This window comes from Diceros bicornis, chromosome 27 (genome assembly GCF_020826845.1).
Source record: "Diceros bicornis minor isolate mBicDic1 chromosome 27, mDicBic1.mat.cur, whole genome shotgun sequence".
Classification (NCBI taxonomy): Eukaryota; Metazoa; Chordata; class Mammalia; order Perissodactyla; family Rhinocerotidae; genus Diceros; species Diceros bicornis.
Window position 1 is genome coordinate 2,535,899 of NC_080766.1, and position 8,874 is coordinate 2,544,772.

General features: G+C 41.6%; 1 long non-coding RNA gene across 1 annotated transcript; it reads left to right on the forward strand.

The window, feature by feature from the left end:
- The first annotated feature begins 3,877 nt into the window (after positions 1-3,877).
- LOC131423086 (uncharacterized) lies at positions 3,878-7,065 on the forward strand. The gene is made up of 3 exons (XR_009224220.1): positions 3,878-4,234; positions 6,238-6,284; positions 6,917-7,065. It is a non-coding gene; the product is annotated as an uncharacterized LOC131423086 (long non-coding RNA).
- Positions 7,066-8,874: the final 1,809 nt, after the last annotated feature.

The following is an 8,874-nucleotide window of genomic DNA, read 5'->3' on the forward strand; positions in this document are numbered from 1 at the left end:
TGGCCAATAAGCACATGAAAAGATGCTCAACGTCATTAATCGTGAGAAAAATGTACATAAAAACCACATTGAGATACCGCTATGTACCTATTAGAATGACTAGAATTAAAGAGGATGAACATACCAAGTGTTAATGAGGATGGAAAGTAACTGGAACACTCCTACATTGCTGGTGGGAACACAAAGTGGTTCAGCCTCTTTGGAAAACAGCTTTCAAGTGGAGTTTGTTATGCTGCTGTAACAAATTACCACAAATTTCATGGCTTAAAACAACTCAGATTTATTGTTTTCCAGTTCTGTAGGTTAACAGTCTGACACGGGTCTCCTTGGGCTAAAATCAAGGTGTTGGCAGAGCTAGGTTCTTTTTGGGGGACTCTAAAGGTTAATCCATTTCCTAGCCTTTTCAAGCTTTTAGAGACCACCACATTCCTTAGCCTATGGCCCCCTCCTCCACCCTCAAAACCAAGAACTGGGCATCTCTCTGGCCCTGCTTCCCTTGTTGCATCTTTTTTCTACTCGACTGCTTCTCTTTCCCCTTTAAGGGCCTTTGTGATGCACTGGGCCCACCTGGATAAGCCAGGATAAGCTCCCTATTTTAAAGTCAGTTGATTAGCAACCTTACTTCCATCTGCAAATTTAATTCACCTTTGCCAAGTAAACTAATGTATTCCCAGGTTCCAGGGATTAGGACATCTTTGTGGGCCAAGACTTTGCTACACAAGCAGTTTTTAAAATAAAGTTAAACATACACATACTATATGAACCAGCAATTCCAATTCTATGTGCTTACCCAAGAGAAGATATGTTCTCACAGAAACTTGTTTGCAAAGATCTATAGCAGTTTTATTCATAGTCAAAAAAGACAAAACTGAAAATAACTCAAATATCCTTCAACGGGTGGATGGATAAACCGTGGTACATTCATACAATAGATACTACATTCAGCAATAAAACAGAAAGAACTGCTGATACAGGCAACAACACGGATGAACACTCACATAAATGTGTTGTGCTACATGAAAGAAACCACACTCAAAAGGCCAAATACTGTAGGATTCCATTTATAGGATATTCTAGAAAAGACAAACCATAGGGAAAGACAACAGATCATTAGCCACCAGGGGTTAAGGGTGGGAGAAGAGTTGACTACAAAAGAGCAGCTCAAGGAGTTCTGGGTGCTGGAACTGTTCTGTATCTCAATTTTGGTAGTTGCACAGCTCTGTGCATTTGTCAAAACAGTTGTACAAGGAGGAAAACAAATACATCATTTCTCACTCATCAGATTGGCAAAAATTTAAAAATCTAACAATGCCCATCTGACAATTCCTAGGGCAAGGATGACTCAGACATTGTTGGCGGGAATGGAAATTGTTAAAACTTCAGAGGATGATTTGGCTGCAGCTCGTCAAGTTACAGATGCACATCAGCCTCTGGCCCAGCAGCCCACTCACAGGCAGGTGTCCATTCTAGGGAGTCCTTCACAGGTGTGCTGGAGGAGACACATACAAGGATAGTCCTTAAACATGGTAGGGGAATGAATTAATTGTGGTTAGTAGTTATTTAAAAAAGAAAGGAAAAAAATGCATAAGGGAAAGAATTAACCCTGATGGCTACATATATGATTTGGGAAGGTAACTCATTGGTTTGTCTACTTAATAGTATGTAGCACAGAGAACACTGTACTAGGAATCTGGAGACAAGCATCTGAACATTTAGTTTCAACTCTGCCACTAAAGTAGCAGTCAGACTATGGACGACTTAAGAAACCTTACTTTCCATTTCCTGGAAAATGAAGAGGTTAAGTTCTACAATCACTAATATTATTTCCAAATCAACAATTCTATGATTCAATAAGTCAACAATCAAAAATTATATTCCAAAGTACCTATGTTGAGAAACTGTTTTTCCCAGACACCCTGAAATCAGAAACTATCAGAGAAATAAGACATCTTAATATATTGATACATAGAATGGTCCAAATTTCTTGGAATGTTTATGACCAGCTTTTTAATCAAGATCGTAACTCAGAAAGAGTGTATAAGCAGCTAAACCCACCATATTGACTTGGGTCACCCTCAGGTAAAACTTATATATCTTCTCCCACTTTAACATTCCAAAACAAGTTCACCATACTAATGAGTCCATCTTGTCAAGTTCAGGTCTGTCTAGCCAAAAGTCATTCACGTATATGGTAAGATTTACTTGATATGTTAACAAAGATAAAATGATGAATGGCTTTTTGTATTTTTGCCTGTTTCATCAAGATCTTACATTATAATTTAATAGCTTCAGCCTGCTACTTTAAAGAGCCTTTTGAAACTTGTAATATGCCGTGTCTAACAGGATCTAATAAAAAAATCAGTAGTCCAGAATCCAAAAAAGCTTATTTAAAAATTTCATTACCGCCAATACTTACGCTTCAAAGACACCAATAACCAACATGTCATTTGTTCCTACTGCAGAATTTAATGGGTTATTAACTTCTGGTCTCATCCAAAAGCATAATTAGGATGCTATCATTAAAATGTATATTTTTAATCAGAAATATTAAAACTAATGATTAAACTATTAAACTAAATGATTAACTAAATCTTAAAACTAATGACAACTAATGATCTGTTGTCTTTTCCTATGGTTTGTCTTTTCTAGAATATCATATAAATGAAATCCTACCGTATTTGGCCTTTGGACCTTTCACCTTGTCAGTCAAATCAAAATTTCAAAGTTCTTGTTCTATGGGCTTTCCAAATCTAAATTCTTACAATTCTGAGTACGGAGACAAAACACGCACTACATACTGCTTCTAAAAACCTCCTCCTTATCGGATTTTAATTTTAGCACCAACTGCCAAGAAAATTTTTTCGACTGAAACTAAAATTCCGTACACATTATATCAATCATCAATTGATCAGTCATCAATCTATGTTAACAGAAGGTGAGTTATTATTAGGAAGTTACATAATTTGTACCAAAGATTGTTAAAATTCCTTTCATTAAATGCAGTTTACAACAATTCACAGGCTTCAAAGTTCGCCTTGCAAATATAGAGTCAATTATCAGAAACCATTAATGGGATCAGGCTTTTCTATAAAAGTGGTCCCAAGGAAGTAGGAAGCTTTATTTGTTTCAAGAACGCAATGAGGTGCCCAATAGCCTGAGCAGAGTCAGGCAGAGGAGCGCTGACCACAGTCCATCTTCTGAAGGAAACTGTTCACCCGGGGATGTCGAGACCTGGCCTAGACCGGGTGGGGGGGGTGCGAACTCAAGGGCGCGCGCAGAGGGCAGGCGACTCCCTGCCGCCCCCTGCACCTCCGCTGGGTGGGGCCCCGCCAAGGCAGAGGGACCGGCGGGCCAGGCGGCGCTCCTCTGCTCCTCCAGAGGTTGGGCTCCCCCGCCTGGGGCAGCCCGCCAGCAGCCCCGGCCCCCGACCCCATCTGCCGCCCCGGACACCGCGCTCCCGCCGTCTGCGCGGAGATCTCTACGCCGAGCCCGCCGCCCACCGCCCACCGCCTACCTCCGCGCCGCCTCCTGCCCAGCGCTCCTCCACACTGCAGAAAGGAGAGCTCCCCAGCGCTGAAAATCCTGGAGGAAAGATCCCGCCAAAGCCCCTACACAAACCAGTGTGGCTGCCACCTCCGCACCAGACCCTCCACCTCCAGTGTGCGGCCCAGGGCTCTCCAGCTCGCCGGCCCCTCTGCTGCTCCCAGCCCCGGTTCTGCGCGTGCGCGGGCCTCCGAGGCTACACTGGGAACCGCTGGGGCGGGGGTGGGAGGCGCTGCCGCTCCTAGCGCCGGTCCTGCGCACGCGCGGGCCTCCAAGGATACAATGGGAACCGCTGGGGGGGCGCCAGGAGGGGTAGGGGGATGGGGACCACAGTGTCCCTGAGACGGAGAGCAGAGCGGGCTGGCGCTCTGCAGCCCTTGACTCTGCTCTCCCTGGATGACCGTCAGCTCCTGGAGAAGATCTGCCTTCCCTTGAGGTGGCTTCTCCTGTCCTGAGAAGCATGTCACACGATCTAACATTTGTTTAAAAAAGAATGATGACATCCTTAACACCTGATGTGTCGTGTCCCCAGAAGAATTCTCTGCTTCCCCAGAAGACTAGACAGCGAGCAGCTGGGACCGAGTTCTGATCCAGGAAGCAAGGATGCTGAGGGCACAGCTGTCTCCCCTCTGCCGGCTCCTACCCCTGATCTGTGGCCCTGATGGGGAAACAGCGCTGGGGACTCGTGCAGGTGACAACGCTCAAGTGTTTGCCCACCATATTACATTTCTTATGGTTGAGTGGTTAAAACGGGAGGCTAGCTGTCAGTTTTTCAGATGATTTCACTTGCAGAAATGTCTTTGGACAAAGAAGTTTGTTTTCATTTCTGATTTTTAAAACCAATAACGATAATTAAAATACTTATTTTCTTAATCTCATTGGCATGCTAAAACAAACAAGTCACTTGGTTTTCACCAAATTGGCCACATTTTCATTAAAACTTTGGAAGTATTGTTGTTTGAGGTAAAGAAAGCATTTGGGAAGAACAATTACCCTTGGATAATATCTTCCCAGATAAATGTACAAACACACAGTTATGAGCCATTTTGAGGGGCCTGGGAAATCCAGTTTGAGGTCTACAATGGATCGTCCAAAGTAAAAGTTAAATTAGTAATTTTCTGAGGAGTTTGCAAGTAAATGTTCATGTCGCCTTCATCAAATAGGTCTGGTGATTTAAATGAAGATTGAGCTTAATGATAAAAGTTTTCAAGAGACTGAGAAATACTGAGTAAACGTACTTAAAAAAAAAAAGGTGGAAATTGAAGTAAAGCCCGCCATTATCCACTTTAAAACAGAGTCACAGTAGCACTATTGTCAAGGTATAAGAAGGAATAGAAATGCTTTATAAGGTCAATTCTTCACTTCTAAAGGACCTAACATGACATTCTAGAAATCTCCATAGTCTTTCACTCATCTAGATTTAAATTGCTCAATTTATATTTTAAAGACTAATGAATCTGTGGGCAAAATATTCAAGGTCATTGTTTAATTGTTTTTCATTATTGCAAAGTACATGTGTATAAAGTGTGGCTGAAATCCATGGTCTTGGAGAAGAAAAATATAGAGAACTTATTTATCACTCTCACAGTGTGTCCTGACTTAATCCTACAAATGTCCCAAGAGTAAAACCTCAGTGAGTTCCATTCTGTTCTTAGATATGACATCTTTCATTCATAATGAATATTCTCAAATTAGGTTCTAGTTAGTAATTATGTTCCTGATGCAAATAGGCAATAAAAACAAATCCATGCTTGACTAAATTGGGCTCAAGAGGACTGCTTAGAACCAAAATTTGTTTTTGGTTTTGTTTTTCTTTATCAATTTCTTTCTTTCTCCTCAGCGGAGTCGGCAGATAAATGACACAGACAGCTGAGAGACTGAGGGCAGGGTCTTGAAGAAAATGGGATTTCCTGATCTTCAAGATCCTTTTTATCTTTAAAATTCTATGATTTATGCTATTTATATGGGGATTCATTTTTTTCATTTTTTCTAATAGTGAGACTAACAAAAGTTAGCACCTGTGGAACATTTTTCCTCGTAAAAATTTAAGTTATTCTGACAATTGTTAATATTTTAACAAGCCATTAAGAGCTAATCTGATGTTCAGAGGATTTTTAGGGTAGTGAGACTGTTCTGTACGTAATGGTGGCTACATGTCACTATATGTGTGTCAAAACCCATGGAACTGTACAACGCAAAGAGTGCCCCTTAAACTAGGGACTGTAGTTCATAACAACGTTTCAATATTGTTCATTCATTATAACAAACGTATCACACTAATGCAAGGTGTTAATAATAGGGGAGATGGGGCTTGGGAGAGAGAGGAGGGGCAGTGTGAGGGGTGTATGGAGCTCTATGTACTATCTGTTCAATTATCTGTAAATCTAAAGCTCTACTTTTAAGAATAAAGTTTTTTAAAGTTTGTTTGAAAGGCACCGAAAGGTGAGCTAACACTGTAGGGCATCTATTATGTGCAGAAGGGCAAGGAAGAAGTTGAAATGATTTAAACAGTCCACCTTGTGACAGTTTGAATTGCGGTGTTTCTGAAGCCTTAGACAAGGGCAGGACATGGAATTTGAGACATGGATGAAATAAAGGAGACGGAAGACATCAGCGTGATCAGACCTGATCAATTAATATTTAGGACAAATTACTAAATTGGATGGATTTGTTTTTATTTTCTTTGCTTTTTAGAAACCTTACACCTGTCTATGAAAGCCACACGTGCACAGTGTCAACAGGTATGTTTCCTACCGAGCGGCACCTGCTTCTCTCCCTCTGCATCTTCTATTCCTTTCCCCCGCCTCTCACTACCTCTGACTGATGGTCGCTGTGTCTATCTCCCTTCCTTACTCTCCCTCTCTCCTGTTTGTTTGTTTGTTTATCTTTGTGCTTCTTTCTCCTCTAACACATCAGACTAACCATAACCTTCCTGGTCACTGTTTAGTTCCACTGAAGGAACTCAGTGGTTTCCATCAAGAAATGATAGATCAGTGTTCTGGGAAAAATTTCTCTATTTCAGCTACTTCTCCACCCTCAATCTGAAGCAGGAAAATTTCTTGAACGTTGAACCAATTTTTTATATTTTTTTTTTTTTTTTTTTTTTTTTTTGGTGAGGAGATCAGCCCTGAGCTAACATCCGCCAATCCTCCTCTTTTTTTGCTGAGTAAGACGGCCCTGGGCTAACATCTGTGCCTATCTTCCTCCACTTTATATGGGACGCCGCCACAGCATGGCTTACCAAGCAGTGCGTCGGTGCACGCCCGGGATCCGAACAAGCGAACCCCGGGCCGCCGCAGCGGAGCGCGCGCACTTAACCGCTTGCGCCACCGGGCCAGCCCCTATTTTTTTCTTTTTTGAATCCAAATTTCAGAGCTCCTGGTCATATTGGAAAAATTCCTGAAGAAGGCTGCCTGGAGTTGAGCCGATACTTCTTCCTATGGCCATAAAGAGGAATCCTTATTTTGTCCATGGGGCCTCAGGAGAAGCCCTCGTGAGAGAGGAATCCTTGCTAACCCTATGTTGTACCTAGGACTGGCTTCTCCTAAGACAGTGGTTCTCGAACTCCAGTGTGCATTAGAACCGTGTGGAGGTCCCCTGCAACACAGAGTGCTGAGCCCATCCAAGAATTTGTGATCTAATAGGATGGGGGGACCCAAGAATTTACGTCTCTGACCATTTCCCAGGTGATGCTGCTGACCAGCCACACTTGAGAACCACCGGCTTAGAAGCCCTAGGTTTCAAAGGAAGCTTTGCTTGAGCAGACAGCCAAAACTATCAAAAGCTTAATCAAGATTCACCAACAACTTGAATGTGTTGGCATTTGGATCTAGAGGCTCCTGAATTTTCAGGGGCTAAAGCAAACATTACTCTGAGTTCAGGGTTTGTGACTCTCCTAAGTGTCACCCAATTCCTTTGCTTGCTTCCGTCAACCCCTACCTGGCTAGGAAAGAATATTAAAAACAAAGCCAGCTTTGATTATTTAATCTTCAGTCAATTAAGACATTTTTGAGTGAGGTTTTTTCTTTTTTTTTAATTTATTGTTTTTATTGATGTTTTAATGGTTTTTAACATTGTGAAATTTTGGGTTGTGCATTTTTGTTTGTCCATCACCATATATATGTCTCCCTTCACCTCTTGTGCCCACCTCCCCACCCCCACTGCCCCTGGTAACCACAGTCCAGTTTTCTCTGTCCACGTGTTGGTTTATATTCCACATATGAGTGAGATCATACAGTGTTTGTCTTTCTCTTTCTGGCTTATTTCACTTAACATAATACGCTCCAGGCCCATCCATGTTGTTGTAAATGGGAAGATTTTGTCTTTTTTTATGGCTGAGTAGTATTCCATTGTATATATATACCACATTTTCTTAGTCCAATCGTCAGTCGAGGGACACATAGGTTGCTTCCACTTCTTGGCTATGGTGAACAATGCTGCAATGAACATAGGGGTGTATAAGCCTCTTTGGATTGTTGATTTCAGGTTTGTTGGATAGATTCCCAGTAGTGGGATGGCTGGGTCATAGGGCATCTCTATTTTTAAGTCTTTGAGGAGTCTCCATACCGTTTTCCATAGAGGCTGCACCAGTTTGCATTCCCACCACCTGTGTATGAGAGTTCCTGTTTCTCCACATCCTCTCCAACACTTGTTGTTTTTTGTCTTGGTGATTATAGACATTCTACCGGGCGTGAGGTGGTATCTTAGTGTTGTTTTGATTTGCATTTCTCTGATGATTAGTGATGTTGAACATCTTTTCATGTGCCTATTGGCCATCTGTATATCTTCTTTGGAGAAGTGTCTGTCCATTTCCTCTGCCCATTTTTTGATTGAGTTGTTTGTTTCTCTGTTGTTCAGTTGTGTGAGTTCTTTCTATATTATGGAGATCAATCCCTTGTCAGATGTATGTTTTGCAAATATTCCCTCCCAGCTGGTGGTTTGTCTGTTCATCTTGATTCTGGTTTCGTTTGTCTTATAGAAGCTCTTTAATCTGATAAAGTCCCACTTGTTTATTTTTTCTTTAGTTTCCCTAGTCTGGGTAGGCATGTCATCCGAAAAGATTCCTTTATAACCAATGTCAAATAGTGTGTTGCCTATATTTTCTTCCATGAGTTTTATAGTTTCAGGTCTCACCTTCAGGTCTTTGATCCATTTTGAGTTAATTTTTGTTAATGGCAATAGTAGATGGTCCACTTTCATTCTTTTGCATGTGGCTGTCCAGTTTTCCCAACACCATTTATTGAAGAGACTTTCCTTTCTCCATTGTATGTTCTTAGCACCTTTGTCGAAAATTAGCTGTCCATATATGTGTGGTTTTATTTCTGGGTTTTC